This window comes from Gossypium hirsutum, chromosome A01, assembly GCF_007990345.1.
Source record: "Gossypium hirsutum isolate 1008001.06 chromosome A01, Gossypium_hirsutum_v2.1, whole genome shotgun sequence".
In the NCBI taxonomy this organism is placed as follows: Eukaryota; Viridiplantae; Streptophyta; class Magnoliopsida; order Malvales; family Malvaceae; genus Gossypium; species Gossypium hirsutum.
In genome coordinates, this window is record NC_053424.1 from 7,007,543 (window position 1) to 7,014,783 (window position 7,241).

Below are 7,241 nucleotides of genomic sequence, written 5' to 3' on the forward strand. Positions count from 1 at the left end.
GCAACTACCTTACCGTCTTGCATCAAGACGCAACCTAAACCCATATGTGACGCATCACTGTAAACCACGAAGTCCCTACCAGGCTCAGGCTGTATCAGAACTGGAGCTTGAGTCAAAATTGTCTTGAGCTTCTCAAAGCTCTCCTGCTGTGTGTCAGTCCAAATAAAAGGAACTCATTTACGCAGTAACTTAGTCAACAGCGTTGCGATCAACGAGAACTCTTCTACGAAGCATCAGTAATATCTTGCCAGTCTCAGAAAACTACGGATCTCCGACACATTTTTTGGCTGTTTCTAATCAAACACAGCCTCAATCTTACGAGGATCAACACGAATTCCCCCAACAGACACTACATGTCCCAAAAAGGTTACCTCTTTAAGCCAAAATTCACATTTAGAGAACTTTCGGTAAAGCTGTTTCTCACGAAAGATTTGCAGAACAACCCTAAGATGCCCATCGTATTCGTCCTCAGTCTTAGAATACACTAGAATGTCGTCTATAAACACCACAACAAACCGATCCAAGTAGGGCTAGAACAGACGGTTCATCAGATCCATAAATATCGTTGGTGCATTAGTTAACCCAGAGGGTATTACTAGACACTCGTAATGTCCATAACGAGTCCTAAATATCGTCTTATGCACATCAGCCTTCTTGACCCTTTACTGATGATAACCTGATCGCAGATCGATCTTGAAGAACACAGAAGTCCCTTTGAACTGATCGAATAAATCGTCTATCCTCAGAAGTATGTATTTATTCTTAATGTCAACTTATTCAACTGACGGTAATCGATACACATCCTCATCGTACCGTCATTTTTCTTTACGAATAAAATAGGTGCTCCCCATGGAGACACACTGGGACGAATAAACCTACGATCCAACAGCTCTTGTATTTGAGCCTTCAGTTCTACCAGCTCCTTCGGTGCCATTCGATAAGAGGCAATAGACACTGGAGCTATACCAGGAATCAAATTGATACCAAATTTTACCTCACGACTCGGAGGCAATCCTAGTAATTCCTCTGGAAAAACATCTGGAAAGTTCCTCACAGTACGGATGTCCTTAACCAAAGAGTCCACAGAATCAGAAATACTGATGTAAGCCATTAAAGCCTCACATCCTTTCCTCGCCAGCTTCTTTTCCATTAACGCAGATATCACATTAGACAAATAATTCCGTCGTTCTCCAATCATGACTATCTCATTATCCTCATCGGTCTTCAGAACAACCCTCTTTTCAGCACAAACCAGACTTACACGATGCTTCACCAACCAGTCCATTCCCAAAATTAAGTCGAACTCCCCAAATGGAAGTTCTAACAGATCAGCAAAAAATATCGTCCCTTGGACTTCCAACGGAACGTCTCTAAACAATTTACTAACCCTAATGGACTGCCCCAACGGGCTTACCACTGAAATCTCACTAAAAATGCTCTCATTCGGAATTCCAGTATCTCAAACACAGAACATGCAACGAAGAAATGTGTAGAGCCTATGTCTATTAATGCAACATAAGGTACATTAAGGATAAAAAACATACCCGTGCTGATGTTCGGAGCAACTCCATCTTCATGACGATGTACAGGATAGACAAGTGCAGATTGCTTCGTCTCAGTCGGCCCAGCACCTCTGCCCGGTGCTCTCTGACCTCGACCCATACCGTTACAACCCCTAGCCTGTCCTCGACCCTTAGGTGGCTGCTGTACCCCTCTCGTTGGTTGTGTAGTCTCAGCAACCGGAGCTTGCATCTGATTAGCCCTTAGTGGACAATCCTTAACTCGATGCTCAATCAACCCACACTTAAAACAAACCTAGTAGCTCTCCAACACTCACCCGAATGATGCCTACTACAAAGCTGACAGATTGCCACCCCAGTAAGTGCAGCTATAGGCCCAACTCTCGCCGGTCTGTTTGTCCTGGCCTTATTTTTGGACCTTATCCCAGCATTAGAAGACTCAGAATCCCTCATAGCCTTCCCTTTTTCACGATTTTGGTGCTCAGAGCGCTTCACCTCCTCGGCTATCTTGGCCTTTTCGACCAAGTTTAAGAAATCTCGCTCACTCTCAGGAGCTATCAGAACTAACAAACTATCTCGAAGACCATCCTCGAATCGAACACAACGCTCATACTCTATCGCCACCATGCCCCTCGCATAACAGCTCAGTTTTAAAAATTCGGCCTCATACTCAGCCACCGAATGGTCCCCCTGAGTAAGTTTCAAGAACTCACGTCACCTAGCGTCAGTGTAGCTAGCTCCCACATACCTACTTTGATAGGTGGTCTTAAACAAATCCCATGACAATTAATCGGGCTAAGTGCCCTCCTTAACAGTCAACCACCACTGGTACGCCTCATCACGAAGTAGAGACACTGCCCCCTTGAGCTTCTGCTCATTAGTGAAGTCCAAATCATCTATTATGCACTCCGTGGCCTCCATCTAGTACTCAGCCAAATTCAGAGCAACTCTAGTGATGCCTCTGAATATCTCAGCCCTATTCGACCTTAGTAATTCTGTAACTGACTCAGGCCTCCAGATCTAGTATTGGCACTAGCGACCCTCTCTAGAATTCACATAATGGCTTGGGACAATGCGTCGTCCTTAGCTGCACTGTCATGAGACTCAACACCAGCCTCAGTAATAGGTGACACTGGTGTCTCGCTAGTGTCCAGATTAGGAATCGTATCAGATGTGAAGGACTTAGCTCGAATCCCTCTACGGCTCTACTTTGGTCTCTAGTACCCCGTTCAAGAGTACCACGTGCGCTCATCGTAACTATCGAATTAATCTGTATTTAGAAGTTTTATGTACATCAATTTACAGTTTCGATAATTATTAGCAGGTATCTTATGCAGAACATTATTAAAGTTTCAAAGTCAGTTATCGCGAGTAATAAGCTCACTATGGTTTTCAATTTACACTACCTAAAGTGTTTTAGTAACGTACTACCCATAGTAGTCTCATAACACATACACAGTATTTCAGACAGATACAAACAAAATTTCAGTATAAACATGCTTTCAGACAGACATATCAGAGTTTCAAAGAACTTACAGGATCAGTGTTAGAGGCTCGAAGTACCACATACCTGTTATCAAAATTATTTCAAATCACTTTACAAATTATTTTACAAAAACCAAATTTTGAAACCTAAATTTACAGCCAGATTTTGCAACCTAGCTCTGATAACACTAAATGTAACGCCCCAAAACCGGCCTAGATGTTATGGCCGAATTTGGCGAAGTCACATGAGAATGTATTTAAAACCGTGTTTACCCAAAAATCGTTCAAGTTACCACTTTTTACTTAACTCAGAAAACATATATTGATTAATTTGCTTGAAAACATTTCTTAGTTCGCGGAAGCTTAAGAACAAATAAAGTTGCAGTTCCAAAAGCCAGAAACAGTATTTCAAAATTTTGAACTTAAACCAAATAATCTGAAACCAGAAATTACATAATTACTCCTAACTATAGCAATTAAAATAATAAAAACATTAAAAAACCTTTAAAACCAAAGTGTATGTAGTAGTAGTCACCGTCGAGCCCTTCCGCTGTAGCAATCCACCTACTACTAGGGATTACCTGACAAACAAACAAAATAAGGGGTGAGTTTTCGTAAACTCAGTGTGTACATCCCCACAAAATAGTATACATGTAACCGGATAACAGTCAAACAGTCATAATCAAGCCTAAGCTCTTAACAAGAGTAGTGTAGGCCTTAGCCCACTCAGAACAGTATCAGATACATTTGGGTCTTAGCCTATACATACATCATGCATATCAATCAGAACAGTAATGCCCACCAACCCTACACACCATCTCCGTCCCACCCAACACACCATGTGGGGATAAAAGTGACCCACCCAGCCCTACACACCAAGTATGGGGATTAAATCAACCCATCCAACCCTACACACCAAAGGGTACCGTATACGACACGTATCAAGTATATGTAGCATAGTTGCGAAATGACAAGCTAATAGCCTTTCAATCTTCCTTCTCTTCAACGAAATACCCAACCCAATACAATGCGACATAAATAATAAGGCATGCTCATGTGCAGATATCAAATCATAACATCATCAAATCAGAACAGACACACATGCTTTAATTATCAAGCTTTTACATACATCTTAGTATCAAATCAGAGTATAGGGGTCTAAGTAACGCTTACCAACCCTATAATCAAGTCACATCGACTTGGGCGACCTGTACAACCTTGCAGAACATTTCAAACAAATCGGGCTCACATAACCGTGTGCCCTGCCCGTGTGGCTCACACTGCCCAGATTGGCCTTGCCCGTGTGGATCACACAGCCTGGCCCTAAAACTCCCATGCCCATGTGGTTCACCCGTGTGGCCCATACAGTCTCATTAGTCAAGCTCGTGCCTCACACACGGCCTCGCCAGCCTCACACGTTCGTGTCCATCGTGCCTATGTGGCTTGCGCACGACCTACTTCGTTGACCATACGACTGTGTCTCGCCACACAGCCTCCACACGGGTAGTCTACACGTCTGTGTGGTGTCGACAGTAGCATTTTTGGCTTTCACCGAAACATGATTTCAAATCGATTGGAGTACACACCTAGTTTTGATTGAAGCCTAACGCAATCTCGAGCACTCCAGAACCTCGAGCGAAAACCAGCGTATACAATGCGCTTAATTCACTGTTCAGGAACAAAGAACAGCCCCTTGATCAGTACCTAAACACCCAAAGAAAATTCCCCCTTAATCTCTTAATCAAATGATGTTTGCGAACGACAAGCAGAAACTTACCAATGAGGAGAACGTCAATGAGTCGCAGAAGCCCGTTAATACGAAATCAAAATGAATGGGAGGAAGGCAAGGGAAATTTTGGTAAAAGAAAAGAAAAAAAACGTGGAGAGGGGAAAAAATAGAAGTGAATTTTGGCAGAGAGGGTTCTTTTGGGGAAACTACTCCGAAAATTTTAATAAACTCTACCACTTCAGTGTTTTAGCTCACCTCCAATTCTATCACGGCCTTAATAGCAAAAATAATGCAAGCCAGGATTTGAACACAGGACCTCTAGCATAAACCCTTGCCACTTCACCACTAGACCAACAGGCCCATTCTGTTAAGTTTTTACCAATAAATTCTTATAAGCCCATTAACCAAAAGCTAGGCTTTATTTAAATAAAAAACCAAAATTTTGCCCAAGTTGATACTTAAACTTGAGACTTCCCTAACATACCCCCAAAGCACTTAAACACAAAAGTAGACAGATATTATGCAAATTCATGCAAAAACATATTCAGATATTTTCCTATGCTGTAATTTCACAAAATCCGAAATTATAGAAATTTGGAGTGTTACATTTAAGGTCTTTAGCCTCTTCAGTAGTAGTGACGTTAATGGAAAATCTCTCAAGTTTAAATCTTAGCACCTTCTTTACCAGTTTGGTATTACAATATTCCTCTTCTAGTGCGAAAGTCTAATTTGACAAATCGTAGAGTTTAGCGTAGAACTCTCCTCCAGTCTTTGACATTTGCATCCTTAAGTTCTCAAAATTGGAGGTTTAGCATATGCAATTTTTACTGCTTCACATTAGTAGTTTTTTCATAGGCAATCTTTAAAATATCCCAAGCTATTTTGGCAACGGTACACTTTGCAATTCTCTTGGACTCTTGCAGATCTACTCCACAGAAGATGGCGTACAAAACTTTGGAAGTAGCATTAGCAAGTAGTTCTTCTTTAGTTGTCCATCATACTTTAAGCTTAACCACTTTTCCACCTTTAGTGACAATCAGATCAGCCTTTCACTTTATAATAATTAAGAATCAAGCCTTCTCATCAATAGATTTGATATAGGCTTTCAAGTCAGCCTTCTAGTAGCATAATTACCAATCTCCAACATTGGGGGACTAGTAGTTGATGATTCTTTCATAACTTGTAGTTAACAACAACAAGAACCTATATTAGTTATATTAAGTGAAAGGTTCTGATACCAATTATTAACCTAAAATAATTGTTAAGTCTGAAAGTAGCTAAATCTGCTAGTAACAAAGTATGAGAAAAAATGGCTATGGAAGCGTGCATTTCTACGAAAACTATGACAAGCACAATAAAATGAGGGAACAACAAAGTTGTTTAAGTTGTTTGATTTCTCTATGCCTATGGAGCCTAGCTCAATGAGATGAATCTACTATCTTTGAGTCAAATACAACCAATGGTCCTAGTTCTAACACACCTCAACGAAGAATCCTCACTGTTATATCTTAAAGACTAAACCTCTCACCACTAAAGTTTCCCCTAAGAACTTAGCATGTAAAACTAACCACACAGAGGTTTTACAATAACAAATGTATTTTCAGAAAATAGTGTTCCTAATTGAACAAATAAGTGTTCTCTAAAATCAATACATTAACATATACAATTCTCTCATTTATATAGGTTTTTGAGACTTGCTAACAAAAGCTAAAATAGCAAAATACAGTATAATATTAATGATCAAAGTAAAATGAACTGTTGATAGATAAGTATTCAAGTTTGATCTGATCCAACTTCCCTGATCCAAGGGATTTGATATATATGATCTCATTCGATCCAATCTTCTTGATATGTTTCTCTAAGTGGATTGATCTTCATTTATAGGCTTGAATTCCACATTATCAACATAGATCAAAGATTCAGTTCAATGATTTGTCAATCTTTCAAAAGAGGTAAGTTGTTGTTTTGTTGCAATAGTGAATGAAGTGGCACTTCTTTTAGCACACTGCGACAACTTCAAATATTTCAACACGTAATATGCATTCTACATGATTTTACATGTTTAATTAGTAAATTTACTACATAATATATTTTTATAATTTTTAAAAAATATATATTTTCTAATTAAATAAGAACATGTCTAATTTGTAATAAAAGTCCATTAATTTTGAAAAATAATTGAGATATTAAAATAAAATTTTAAAAGTAATAAAAAAAGGAGAAATAACCGATGGTATAATTTAAGGCAATTAGATAAAAATAACTTGTCATTTGAATGTGAGTAAAAATTTCACCTACGAAGAATCATTAATTTAAAGGTTAGTATTTGATACATTGGTAATGTACTTTTTTAATTCTATAAATAACCTCAAAAAATTGTCACGTGTCTAGTGATGATAACTATTACATTGATAATGAAAACATTATTAATAAATAAATTTATACGATATAGACTAAATTACCAATATCTGGATATTATTTATTTATATAATGTTAATCTCGCACAT